The following is a 14,673-nucleotide window of genomic DNA, read 5'->3' as shown; positions in this document are numbered from 1 at the left end:
CCCCCCCGCCGCGCGCGCACGCCTGACGTCAGCGGCCAGCGTGAGTCACGCGCGCAGGGAGAGCGCGAGGCGGCCTCTCCCTCCCCCCTTCTTCCTCCGGCCCGGCCCAGACCGGTTCCAACCTGCTGGGGCCGGTCCCAACTGCCTCCAACTGCCACCAACCTTTGGTCGGCCGAGGGGCGGGAAACCCGGTCCCCGCCGCCGAGTGGGGAAGGCGGGAGTTTGGGATGCGGAGTGCACACATCTTAGGCCGGGCGTTCGAGGCCTAACTGTTCCTCAGACCGTAAAACCACAATCCCAGGCACTTTGGGGGCACTTTTGGGGCGATAAGAAGTCTAAGACGCGATCAGAATGAGTTCCTAAGGGGCCAGCCCTAGACCCGCTTATAAATGACCGTTAGCGTGAAGTCTTGTCAGGCGACCCATGTAGTGTGCACAGGAGGCCTTTTGTGTCCGTGAGGTCCGTGTGTTGTCCACAGAGGTCACTCTTGCTTGAATTCACTTAAACAGTTGACCCGGCCCCAGTCAGGGATCCCAAGGGTGATGGGGCCCGAATGTGTCATCAGGCCCAAGCCAAATGTGGCATCAGAGGGAGCCCCAAATGCTGATGCTTCGAGAGTCCAGTAAGATGGGAAGCCTCTTCCTGGGAATCTGCTTGTGTCTAAATGTAGGTCCCTGTCGTCTTTTTATAACATTGCCTCTCAAGGCACTTTAAGCAACTGCCTAGTGCTAGACGCTTTGGGAGAAAGAAAGAGAAAAAGAGGCAGGCCCTCCTGTTAAGCACAATGTTGGTTTCCATTTTCCCCTGATGCTCTTTGAGTGCCCCACATCCCCTTCGTCTCCCAAGTTGTGAGCAAGTTTAGAAGGATCCCCAAGTGTACCTCAGTCTTGCTGGAGATTTTGGAAGTTGGGGGTTGAACAGCCCTTAAGGGGAACACGGTAATGCTGCCTGGTGAACCAAGAGCAAGAAGCATGTGTTGGAATAGAAGGAAGTAGACAAGAGCGCTTGTTTGTCACTGATGGAAGTGAGACCCATTGGGAGACTCTTCTGGGATAAGGGAACATCGATTGTAGGAAGTGTATTGGTTTCTTTGTGAGATTCTCTGTTATTGGTTGAAATCATTTGAAACTTTTTGTGGACTTAAGTCTGACTCATGTTAACTGTAACTTTTCTAATATGGCCATTTGCATTGCTTTCTTACTGGAGTTCTTTCTGCAGTCCTGCCGCTGGTTGGTGAGATGGTCTTATCTCAGAGAATTCAGTGATCAGATGAATGGTGTGGTCAAGCAACAGTAGGGTCTTGATTTGGAAGTCTGCAAACTTCACCTTATTGGAACTTATTTATAATCACTGGTTGCTCAGATCACGTTTTTTCAGAAAAATACCGATAACATTTTGAGTAATGTGAATCTTGGTTTCAGCAACCTCTGTTTCTGTGTTGTGTTGTCATTGTCATTGAGTATATTATGGAGTCTATATTAGAAAGGCTTCCTAATCATTTTGGAATTGAGAGATGAAACAAGTCAACAGCTGTGTAAATGTTAATATGAGTCTTTGTCCCCTTGATGCTCATTTGTTTAAAATCTGTCTTTCCATTCCTTGTGGGGTAAGTACAGAGTAATCAGTCTTGGCTCTTAAAAGTGGCTTAGCAGCAGATGAAACGCTCAGGCCTGATTGGGTGGTTGGTGGTTGGAGGTGTTCCCATCTCTTTATTTTCTGTTATCTGTTCCTGTGTGTGTGTGTGTGTGTGTGTGTGTGTCCAAAAATCAGAGATAGAAGTCAGTTGTCTTTCTTGGTAGATTTATGAGCATTCAGAAACCTTCATGATTTGGAAAGCTTCATTCAGGTCTGAGGAGCAGGGAGCATGAGGACACATGATGGCACGAGTACACCTGTTGGCTCTGAGTTTATTTATTAAAGGTGAACCCATTTGTTTTCCTTGGGGGTTAGGAGACACGAACATTTTAATTTTGATTTCAATATTTGCTATAAAATTTTGAGCTGCCGAGCATTTTTTTCATTCTCTTTTGTAGCATGAATTTCCAGAATTTGTTCCAACCTGAATATGACCTTATCTAGTGCATTGATCCCATTGTTGAATACAGATACAGACTTCTTGTTGTTTTTTGAATGTTTGTATTTTTTTACCTGTCAAATTTTTTTACATTTTAAAACTTTCTTATATGTTAATTTTGTGTATTTTTTGTACCTGATGTTATTTGAGATTATGTGACATGCATTAATTTTGCAGTAATCTAGAAGAGATTTGCATTAAAATTGAATCCCACTCATCATAATGTCAGTCTTGGCAAACACAGTTGAATCCATCAGAAGCAAAAATTGTGTTCCTGTTGGCTTGCTTCTTGCCCTGTATTTTTATACCACAACTAAAGTCCTAGAGTTTGAGCCCTCCTTTTCCCAAACCAAGAGGATTATTCGTAACATAGTTTGAAGGATAATTATTTTATTGGCTTTTCTTTTTTTTAAGCTGTTGAATATTCTTACTTTAAGGGAAACTTGGAATTAATCCTTTCAGAAAATTGGTGTAGCGGGCACTTGTGCTAGACTTGAGGAATCCATCCTTTAGATAACGGTTATATCAGAATTTCCTCTGTTGTACAGTTCCAAGTATTTGACTAGCACTAAGTAAAATAATATGCATGTATTAGTACTTTTCAACACAAGAACCATGTGACCTCTTGCTAGGTAATTTGTCTGTTTTTTTTGACAAAGACTAAATTTAATGCAGCTTTATTTAGAACAAGTCCATCTTATATTTTAGAAGAGTTTTATAAAAACAGAGTGAAGAATGGGAAATTTTGGAGCAATTTACATTCTGAAATGTATCTACAAGTTTAGCTAATTTTGGGCTTTCTTACTACATAACAATTTTATTGTTAAAAGTGTATAGCTGAAAGGTCACCAAAAAACCTTCCATCTTTAATAAAACATCCCAGTTTTGGGACTTCCCTGGCCATCCAGTGGTTAAGATTCTGTGCTTCCACTGCAGGGGGCACAGGTCCAACCCCCAGTGGGAACTAAGATCCCGCATGCTGCATGGTGTGGTCAAAAAAATCCCAGTTTTGGGAATTCTCTGTCAGTCCATTGGTTAAGACTTGGTGCTTTCACTACCGTGGCCCAGGTTCAATCCCTGGTCTGGGAACTGAGATTGCTAAAGCCGTGCAACATGGCAAAAAAAAAAATTAAGTTTTTGACCTCATTATTTTGACCCTATAAGAGGATATAAACCTCAAAGACATTAAATCATTTTTGGATTCTTTTACCTACAGTTGATTCTCAGACTTCTTAATTCTCTTGTATTAAAGGAAAATGAAATTCCAGTTTATTGACGGTTACTTGGAGGTTTCTGGCCACTGGGTGATTTCTTCTAGGTAGACAGAGGATAAGTGCTTTATACTCATCTAGCCAGGTGTCGTTTTAATTTAGGACTGTTTCCTGGGCATCTTTAAAGAAGAATAATGTAGCAGTACTTCCACAGATAAACTACTTTGAGGGAAATTTGTTAGTTTATACATTGTGTAAATGTCATGAGCTTCACTTGATTGCATCTGATTGTGTTTTGGAAAATCCAGGCAATGAACAGTATTTAAATCATTATTGCAGATTGCAATAACTTTTTAAATACATTACTAGAGCACAACTTGTTGCACAATGGAGGTCATTGGAAGCATTGCTTAGCAGCCTCAGCAAGAATGAGTTAAATTACCAATAAACATTTCTGGATCTTGTTTACTTGTTTATCAAGGAGAACTAATTTCTTGCAGGACAAAAATTGAGAGCTCACTGTGGCCTTCAGGCAAGTCCACAAAATCCCCATTAATAAGTGTTAAGTGCCCATGCTAAGGGTAGACTCAATTTTAGCACCTAGTTGATATTTGCTATAATCTAAATTAATGATTAAAGTGAAGATTTGCTTAATGGTTAAGTTTTTTTGTTTTAATCCAGCTATGTTAGATACTAAAGAAGGCTTCCCCACAATCCATATGCATCTGCTTTGACTGGTGGTTTCTATCAACCTACAAAGACTGTGGCTTATTGGTGAGGGCAGCTGGACAACTCTGAGAGCAACTTAGAGAAATCCATCTTGGGCACACTCTATAAAGGAGCTCCTTCTCTGCAAATAGCACCCCAGATAAGTGCACAAAAGCAAGACACCCTCGTGGACCTACTTCCTCCCGCTTTCAACACCCTGATGCCTGAAGGTGAGGTCTCCTTCCTGTGTGTCTTAGAAGCCGTGAGCTCACTTAGGTAATGAGAGGCCTGTGACAGCCTGAGCACCGCACATCTGCAGGCTTTCCTACCAGACCTTTGCCTAAAGGTTATTTTTTTCATTAGGAGAGACTCTAGGTTAGAAGACTGATAAAAGTAAGGTTGCATTTAAAGCTACATTACTTTAAATAGAGAACTGATCTAGGGATTATTTTCCCAAGTGGGGACAATATTTGCTTAATCATAAAGTTTTTCATTTTGTTTTTTGTTTTTTTGATCCAGCTGTGCTTGATACTAAAGGAGGTTTTCCCACATATGCATCTTCTATATTTTGAAATTACAACTATGGACAGTTATGGCTAATCATAGTAGATTGTCTTCCCTTCTTTTAACACCTTGGATGAATTTTGGGGCACACTAATGTGTTATGTGAAGATGGATGTTGAATGTAAGTTTCTCTGCCATTCTTAGCCAATATATAAAAATTACATTAGCCTAATTGCTAAAAATGCCAAGGATTTACATTCAGTATCTTTCTGGACAATGTAGTTTTCTTGTTTTCTTACCATATAGATACTCTATAGATTCACCCCAGCCAGCCATCTTAAAATACCTGCATGGGCAACAGAGAGATCTACGGAGAAAGTTTGGGTAAAATCATTGCATATGAAAATAGGTATGGGGTTTATTTTGGGGGGATGGAAATGTTCTGGAATCAGACCATGATGATGGTTACACAACATGATGAATATCCTAAAGACTAATGAAATGTACACTTTAAAATGGTGAATTTTTATGTTGTATAAGTTACATCTCAGTTTTTTTGGAAAAAAGGGTTGTTATAATCAGTGTATATGAGTCCCTCCTACTAGAGAGGCCTTAGACACATGGCCTATCAGGGCTTGGCAGCATCATTCAGCATGGGAAAGCCTGCAGTTTGTGAAGAGCTCTTGGCACCCTTTTCCCAGCCTTCTCGATGGCTTCGTCTCCGTGTATCCATTCTAGGCGAATGCCTCCATGTTGTAAGTCTGAGGAGATTCTTTTAAGAAGTGAATACTCAGCAAGTTTGAGACTCCTAGTTGTTGGTAGTTGTACTTTAAATTGTCTCTGAATTGATAACCATTATAAAGAACAAGCACACTTTTCCCAGTACTTTCATAAAATGAATTGTGTTTACTTCCTAGGGTGGGTGGGATGCAGAAGAGGTTGCTGTTCTGCTAAAATGAACTGATTCTGTTCCTCAGGTATCGTGATGATTGTTCTGATGTTCACGTGGGCATTTCTGTAAGAATAGGCCATGTGTTCTAGGCATTTAAAGTGATATCAATGGCTATAATATTTTCGTTCAAATAATCTCAACAAACTTTTAATATTTTCTCTGTAAAATCCCTCAACTTTCACCCCTTTTTTCTTTGCCAGTGTGTAGAATTTGACAGCAGTATCAAGAGCTGATGAGGAGGAGAAGATGGAAAGGAGTCTAGCAACTTAAAAATCTCATAGCGTTCTCTGTGAGGTGACCTTTCTCCTGTTGGTGGCTCAATTTATTTAGGAGACAAGATACTAAGGCCTGTGATAGTATCGTCATGTCATATCTGAGCTTATTTTCCTCCCTTATTCTTTACATCACAGTTTGCTTTTTGTGTTCATAAGTTGACTCATTTGTTTCCTATTAGTATTTGAAACACCATATGGCCACCATAAGTCCTAACAAAATGACTTCTAATGAGGAGAGGAAGACCCATGTTCCCGCCTTCCTATGAAATTTTGGCCTCTACTCACAAAACTACCCCATTGAAGAGAGATAGTCATACTTAGGAAGGAAAAGGTTGATGAAAACATTTGGCATGGTGTTTTATGACTTAAAAATTTTAAGTAGTAGTTTTTATATCTAAGCTTTTATTAATTTTGGTAAGAACATTACTATATCATTTTTATTTCACTTTTAGTGCTAAGAGGTGCCAAGCATCTGGTAGCCTGCCAGTTTAGGATTTGTGTAAGTCAAACAACATAAATTAGAAACTTGTACTTATATTTTCTTATTTAAAACCAAACAGAACAGATTTTACTATTGAACTTTTATAATGAATACATAAAATGAATATTAAATATCCAGTAGAATACATTGAAGTTAACATTTCTGTTTCTGTTTTTAGTAACTTATTTTATGGTATTGTAATTATGGCCTGTCAAAAACTCCCGGACATACTTTCAACAGCTTCTAGAGAGCCACTTATGCTTATTTGTTACTACTCTTGTTTTTCCTGTAGCTCATTTAAGAAAAGCATAGTTAACAGCATGGTGTTTAAGACTAGTGACTCTAGGGCCAGACTGTCTGGGTTTGAAGCCCAACTCTGCCGCTTACTAGCTGTGGGACCTTGGGCAAGTGACTTCCCTCTTTGTGTGTCAGTTTCCTGATGATACCAATAATAACCTGTGCCAAGGGGTAGTTATGAGGATTAAGTGAGTTAATGTATATAAAGTGCTTAAAACCTTGCCTGGCACTTAGCACAGTGTAAGTACTATTCTTACCAATGTCTGAACAATGCTCAGGTTACTGCTTTCAGTGCGTTGCTACCTCCTTCAGCAGCCTGTGGGTCCATGTTGTCTTCAGAGCACTCTCCTCTCTTCCCTATCCATTCGAATTTCACTTCAGTCGCAGTTCTTACAGCCTGCATCAGCCTGGTTATATCTCAGACAATGAATTTGTGTTCTCAACGGAACTGCTCTTTCAGGGATCAAGACTGTTGTACAGAAGTGTTCAAAATAACACATCAGTTAAAACCTTTATACTAAAATGTTTGTCAGATTGGAAGCTTTTGAGGCCAGCTATTTACAGGAAAACTTTGAATCAAAACAACGTGTTATCTAATTTAGGGAATGAACCAGGGTTTTCAGTACCCCTCACATATTCTCCAAAATCAGTGACGTTGAGTCACTGATTACATGAACTTTCCTCAGTTTTACCACTTCCAGGATCCTTAGGGCAAGGAGAAAATTATAGACAGAAGGAACCAGGAACACCAACGTTGCACCGTTCATGGTTCTTGTTAGTTCTTGGGGCCCAGACATGTCACAGGTATCAGCTCTTTCCCAGTGAGAATGGGCTGAAATCATTTGCTGGTGAGTGACTCCACCCCACCTTAAAGTGTTTGCTTGCATAAGTGCCTGTGGTGCTTGTATTGTGGGTTCCTGTGTATGTAACTGTGTGTTAAGATAGTTCCATTGTATCTAGGAGGTTGGTACTGGCCCCAAGGTCTTTGGCTAAAACCCGGTTATAGGATTAAAGCCTGTCTTAAAGATTTAGACACATGCAGAAATTCACTAGATGTTTATTTTGTTTGCCTGAATAATACTATCTGGGCTTGCTTTTTCTGCCAGAGAGAGTGTTCTAAACCAGGATCACTTCAGAAGATAGCTTATCTTATTTATAATAAGATAGTTATCTTATTTATCTTTTTTTTTTTTTTTTTTTTTTTTTTTGTTAAGCGGGTTGTTTTAGGATCTTCCCAGACGGGGGCATGAACCCGCGTCCCCTGCATCGGCAGGTGGACTCTCAACCACTGCGCCACCAGGGAAGCCCACGTTATCTTATCTTAAATAAAGATTTGGACAAATAATTGTCCAAATATTTACCAATAACCAATTTGAGCTTTGTTTGGCGTTGTTGTTTTAAAAAGCCATTTTTTTTTTGGTAACTCCTACTGGTGTGGTTATTGTCATAAAGTTGTATGGTTTCTGGGTTATGTTTGGTGTCAAAACAGAATGTGTATGTATATCCTTACAAACATTGAATCCAGAACTAATAGTTTACCTAAAGCTCTTCAAAAATGAGGAAAGGTTTTTCAGCAAATTGTAAGAAATATTTATTTTTACACACACACACACACACACACACACACACACACACACACACACACACTTGGATAAGTAATTTAGGATTCTTAATCTACTGCTTATCTGCTTTTACAATATTCTCCTTGAAGTTAAAAAAGATTTTATTCTCAAACTTAAAAATGAAGAATCTGGGCTTCCCTGGTGGCTCAGTGGTTGGGAGTCTGCCTGCCAATGCTGGGGACACGGGTTCGTGCCCCAGTCCGGGAGGATCCCACATGCCGCGGAGCGGCTGGGCCCGTGAGCCATGGCCGCTGGGCCTGCGCATCCGGAGCCTGTGCTCCGCAACGGGAGAGGCCACAACAGTGAGAGGCCTGCGTACTGCAAAAAAAAAAAAAAAAAAATGAAGAATCTTTGGTAAATCATGAACTATGAGCTCTGTGACTAAATTTCTTTATAGGAGTTATGTATGGGGAAAATAAAGTAGCCAGTAGGGTTAATATAAATATGGAAAACAGTAGATTATAGATAAGTGTCATTTGAGCCTTTGGACACCACAGTGTTGTCTTCGATGGTGACTGGAATTTGGGGGGGTTTTTTGTTTGTTTTGTTTTTTCTTTCCTTTGCTAGTTTCAGAATCCTATCACATTGTGGCTAGATTTAAGAACAGGACCATTTCTTGCATTTTAAGATTGTTTCCGTGATAAAGCTTGATTATTGCTTGAAATAGATGAAATTCAGATTTAATAAGACTAGCTGTAATAAAGATGAACAGCGGTGGCTTATTAGGGATATGGGTACATCTGTCACATTGCCAGACCTCTGCTGCCCCTGTGTGAGTCTCATGAGCAGTGACCACTGACCAGCCAGGAGAGCAGCTGGCTCCCCAGGAGCAGAGCCATGACCTTCAGTCTGCGAGGTGTCAGGGGTAGGTTTCTACTGTCAGCTCTGTCTGTTGCCCCCCTTTTTTGTTTGTTTGTTTTTTTGTGGTACGCGGGCCTCTCACTGTTGTGGCCTCTCCCGTTGCGGAGCACAGGCTCCGGACACGCAGGCTCAGCGGCCGTGGCTCACGGGCACAGCCGCTCCGCGGCATGTGGGATCTTCCCGGACCGGGGCACGAACCCGTGTCCCCTGCATCGGCAGGCGGACTCTCAACCACTGCGCCAACAGGGAAGCCCTGTCGCCCCCTTTTTGTTGGGCTCACAGGTTGTTGTTCACTGTGCACATTGGGATCAGGTCCCAAGCACACACCATCTCTCCCTGTTGCTTCTCCAGAGGCCATCATTGTCTTGCCTATATGCCTTTCTGTTCAAATCTGACCATTTTACATACGTATCCAATCAGACTTTACAAATCATAAGCAGGATGACATTCTAATAGGCATTTGTTTTACAAAAAGATTTACCACAGTTCACTTTTAACTTAAAAGAACTCTTCTGACTTATTAGCATCGTACATCTTTCATTTAATTTTGGAAAAGCCACAATAACCACTAAAATCATTAATACTGGATGTAGTTTTCTTTCCAGTTTTTCTTTCTGCATATAGTTTACCTAATTGTCCAGTTATATATATATATATTTTTTCTTTCACTTAATATGTCTCTAGTTTGTTCCCAGTTTTTGCCAAATAGTCATCATAATACCTTTTAGTTGTTTGAGGAAACAGAAAAAGGAATTTAATACATCTCTGTTTATCTCTGCACATTCTCAGCAGCAATTACAGAGTGAGCCATCCCACTGGTTGCTTTTCTAGTCTGCATGTGAAGCTGAAGATCTTAAATTTAGTGTTGAGGGTGAGGAGCAAGGCTGTGCAGACTTTGTGGGCAAAGTAGCTAGAGAAGTTACTGATTTCTTAATTGCCAGGAGAAGCATCTAAGTTGCTTGTCTGTGTTTTGCTGGGTTAGTACATAGCTGCTGTGGACCAGGCTTGTACCACTTGGGTTGCTTTAACACTTTTGCTTTTTCCTGGACAAACATGTCCTGAACACCTGCTACAAGCTGGCTTTGTGCAGGGGTACAAAGATGAATAGACCTGGCTGTATACAAAGCAGTTGAAATCAACTGTGGTGGGGCCATACCTGCTATATTCACACAGTGTGGTGGAAACATGGAAGAGAGGGCAATTAATACCACTGGGCAGGGCAGGAAACTCTTATGCAGAGAGAAGCCAGAAGGGCGATCCAGACACAGGAGCAACATGATTGAAAATATGGAGGTCAAAAATGAGGGGAGGCTATGGTGTGTTGAGCAGAGGTCAATAAACTATGGCTTGTACGACAAATCTAGCCTGCTACCTGCTTTTGTATGGCCCGTGTACTAAGAACAGTTTTTGCATTTTTAATGGTTGAAAAATAATATTTCATGGCACATGAAAATTATATGAAATTTAATTTTCAGGACTTCCCTGGCAGTCCGGTGGTTAAGGCTCTGTGCTTCAAATGCAGGAAGTGTGGGTTTGATCCCTGGTCGGGGAATTAAGATCCTACATACCGTGTGGCCCAAAAAAAAAAAAAAAAGAAAGAAATTTAATTTTCAGCATCCATAAATACAGCTTTATTGGAAGCCACGCTCATTGGTTTAGATATTGTCTATGGCTGCTTTTGCAGTTTAACCACAGAGTTCAGTAGTTCTGATGGAGACCACACTGTTACTCTGCATCGCTCTTCAGTGTGCTACAAATCATGGTGACACAGTGACAACTTGACAGTGTTTTCAGCGCCATGTGTGTTAGCATACCACAATGTTTTATTTATTCTTTATTACCAGTGCCTAAGTATCACGTCAAAACGAGAAGAGAAGAATGGACTTGGAATGTCGTGTTTTTAGGGCACAGGGGAGTGTGGATTTCCTTGTCACTGAATTAGTTGGCAAAGCTATCTGTAATTAAAAAGCTGTGCTGAAAGAATCCATTAACATTACCAGACTATGTAGTTGTCACAATATTCCCAACTCATAGGAAGGCAACGGTCATAAAAATTAGAAAATTCTAAAGAGACTGTTTCGTTACAGCAGAATTTCTTCACAAAAATGAAAACGAGGCTACAACTGAAGTAAGTTTCTGAGTGGCTCATGTGTTAGCCAAGCAAGGAAAGCCGTTTACGGATAGAGAATTAATTAAATTATGTTTGCGGGAAGAAGCTGAAGAAACACGTCGAGAGAAAACAAACTTGTTTAAGAGCATTAGCCTTTCAGCAAGAACAATTTCTCAAAATGTTGAGATCAATGGGAAAAACATCAGTGGTCAATTAGAAAACAAGGCAAATGATTTTGTGTGGTTTTTCTGGGCTCTTAATGTGTCAGCAGAAGCTGCTGTTTTATTCATGAAGTTAGTGCCGCGTTTGAAGTGACCGAAGAAGTGGCTTCTGTGAATAGTCTACTTAAAACAGCTACAGCTGAGGATATTTTCTTTTCAAAATCATTAAGAAAACACTTAATTCACTACGGGCTGAAGTATAATCTGCTGATATCTGTTACAACTGATGATGGTAGGAATATGTGTGGAGCAGAAAAAGATTTAATTGGACAAATTTACAAAGCTTATGGAAACATAAGGTGTTTGAAACCTGTGGTTATTCATTGTATTCATCAGCAGGGACTCTGGAAAATATTCGAATCTGTCATGAGTTCTTGAACTGCTAGGATCAGTGATGAGCTTCACTCCCTCTTGTGGACTTAACAATCCTCAATTCCATGAATTTTTATCAAAAATAAAAGCTGAATATTCTGGCATGCCCTACTACACAACTAGATAGCTTAGCAGTGGTGAAGTTTTCTTGTAATTTTTTGAGTTCAAGGCTGAGATTGAAATTTTTCTGAAAGAAGAATCATTCTCAGCCACTATTACTGAATGCTGAATGGCTTTGGAAGTTAGCTTTTGCTGCAGGCTTGATAATGTTTCTTAATGAATTCACCCTAAAATTACAAGACAAAATATCACTTATACGCTAACCTTATGTTGCAGTAAAGTCATTTTGACAGCTAATGTTTGAAACATGTCATGTCAAACTACCTTACACGCTTCCTCTGCTGCCAGAAGTTAAAACAAAGGTGAGATCTCTATCCCTACACAAATTTACCATGGATATGATTTCATTGATTGATTGATGCTTCAGGTCTTAGTTGTGGCGCGCAGGCTCAGTGCCACACAGCATGTGGGATCTTAGTTCCCCGACCAGGGATTGAACCTGCATACCCGCACTGGAAGGCAGATTCTTAACCACTGGACCACCAGGGAAGTCCCTACCATGGATATGATTTCTGAACACAAATTATAGTTTGAGCAGTGATTTTGCATCTTGATAGGAATACAAAGGAAATTTCCATATTTTAGAATCCATGTACCTTTGCAAATGAGTTTATGCCAAACCTTCAATTGGAAGTAGTTAAAAGAAAAGCATCATATGGGGGGACATATGTATACTTACAGCTGATTCCCTTTGTTATACGACAGAAACTAACACAACATTGTAAAGCAATTATACTCCAATAAAGATACTTAAAAAAAAAGTATCAAGACACTAATAGAATTCTATAAATGTATTCTAAGACCAATATGCTCAATTAAAATCATGCTTGTAGAATGATAACAGCATTTGTCAGTACATTTTCAAAGGTGAAATAAGTAAAATCTTATTACAGAATCAGCATTAACAGATGAACATTCATAACCAATTTTGGTGAAAGGGACCCCCAACTTTGCAAATGTTATTCCTGCCACCCTAAGTCCATTCTTATTAGTAGACCTGTGTTACCAAAAATTGTAGCCAGTTGTTATTTTCACCAATAAAAAATCTGTGGAAATTTGTTTTTTCTTTTGTTATGTAAGTACATACGTAATATCCTCAGTTTGGCCTTTTAGCCCTCAAAGTCTGAAATCCTTACTCTATGGTCCTTTACAGAAAAAGGTTTGCTGACCCTGCTGTAGATTTTAGCTTGCTGTTGGCGAGAGGAGCAGGTCAGTGGCAGCAGGGGAGGTAGAGTCAGAGTGAGGACACGCTAAGCACGATTCTAGAAGCAGGGGGGAACTAGATAGATATGGATTAAAACGTCAGCTACGTCCTCCCCATTGCCTCTAAATTTACATGGTTTTGGGACTTCCCTGGTGGTCCAGTGATTAAGACTTTGCCTTCCAACACAGGGGGTGCGGGGTCAATCCCTGGCCAGGGAGCTAAGATCCCACATGCATTGCGGCCAAAGAACCGAAACAGAAAAACAGAAGCAATACTGTAACAAATTCAATAAAGACTTAAATTGGTCCATGTCAAAAAAAAAAAATCTTGGAAAAAAATTTAAAAAGGACTTCCCTGGTGGCGCAGTGGTTAAGAATCGACCTGCCACTGTGGGGGACACAGGTTCAATCCCTGGTCTGGGAAGATCCCACATGCCGAGGAGCAACTAAGCCCGCAAGCCACAACTACTGAGCCTGCGCTCTAGAGCCCGCGAGCCGCAACTACGGAGCCTATGCTCCACAACTACTGAAGCCCGTGCACCTAGAGCCTGTGCTCTGCGATGAAGAGTAGCCCCGGCTCCCCTCAACTAGAGAAAGCCTGCGTGCAGCAACGAAGACCCAATGCAGCCAAAAATAAATTAAAATAATTAATTAAAAAAATAAATTTATGTAGTTTTTCTAACAGTCATCTCTAATACTTCTCTGTTTATTCAGTTTATTCAAATTCTGCTCACCCTCCTACCCAGAGGAGAGTGAAACACCCAAACAGATAAAGCTATTAAGTTAGACAATTTAGAATAGGATTTAAAGTTTAGCTGGAGGGAATTCCCTGCGGTTATAGGACTCTGTGTTTTCGCTGCCAAGGGCGTGGGTTCCATCCCTGGTCCCCAGAGGACTAAGATCCCACAAGCTGAGCGTACAGCCCCAAAAATAAAGTTTAGCTGGAAATTGAGCTGGTAGCAGTTAGCACTTGATTTAACACCTTAAGAGTGATGTAGGGACTTCCCTGGTGGTCCAGTGGTTAAGACTTCACCTTTCAATGCAGGAGGTGCGGGTTCGGTCCCTGGTCAGTCCCTGGTCAGGGAGCTAAGATCCCACATGCTTCTTGCAGCCAAAAAACTAAAACATAGAACAGAAGCAACATTGTAACAAATTCAATAAAGACTTTAAATATGGTCCACATCAAAAAAATCTTAGAAAAAGTGATGTAATTTACTGAATATATTGTTAATCCCTTATGTTATCACTGTTGGTTTAATGGGGCAAGTGATTGAATTTTGATTTCAAGTAGCCTGATTTTTGCTGTTTTAGAATTTTGGAAAGTAAAGATAATCCAGTAAATATTGAAAGTATCATTTGATTTTTTTTAAATGTTTGCATGTATTTGATTTTAAAAGTTTTTAGGGAAAGGTATTAGTTTTATAAAGCAGTTTAGTAATATGATACCTTATGATTATATTTGTGTAAAAGTACTGGGAGAAAATTAACCAAAAGTCTAGCATTATTCGTGGTGGGATTAAGGGTGATTTCGCCCTTTTTTAAAAAAAAAAATTTTTTTTTAATTTATTTTTGTTTGGCTGCATTGGGTCTTTATTGCTCTGCGCGGGCTTTCTCTAGTAGCAGTGAGCGGGGGCTACTCTTTGTCCTGGTGCATGGGCTTCT

The 14,673-nt window shown here is 40.3% G+C and overlaps 1 protein-coding gene across 1 annotated transcript in view; it reads left to right on the top strand.

Annotated features, from left to right (window-relative positions):
• Positions 1 to 14,673, top strand: part of UNK (unk zinc finger) — a 35,271-nt gene that overhangs the window by 787 nt on the left and 19,811 nt on the right. The window lies entirely within an intron of this gene.

This window comes from Lipotes vexillifer, unplaced genomic scaffold (assembly GCF_000442215.2).
Source record: "Lipotes vexillifer unplaced genomic scaffold, Lipotes_vexillifer_v1.1 scaffold518, whole genome shotgun sequence".
Lineage (NCBI taxonomy): Eukaryota > Metazoa > Chordata > Mammalia > Artiodactyla > Lipotidae > Lipotes > Lipotes vexillifer.
The sequence above is the reverse complement of the archived record's forward strand: the minus strand, read 5'-3'. Positions and strand labels throughout refer to the sequence as shown.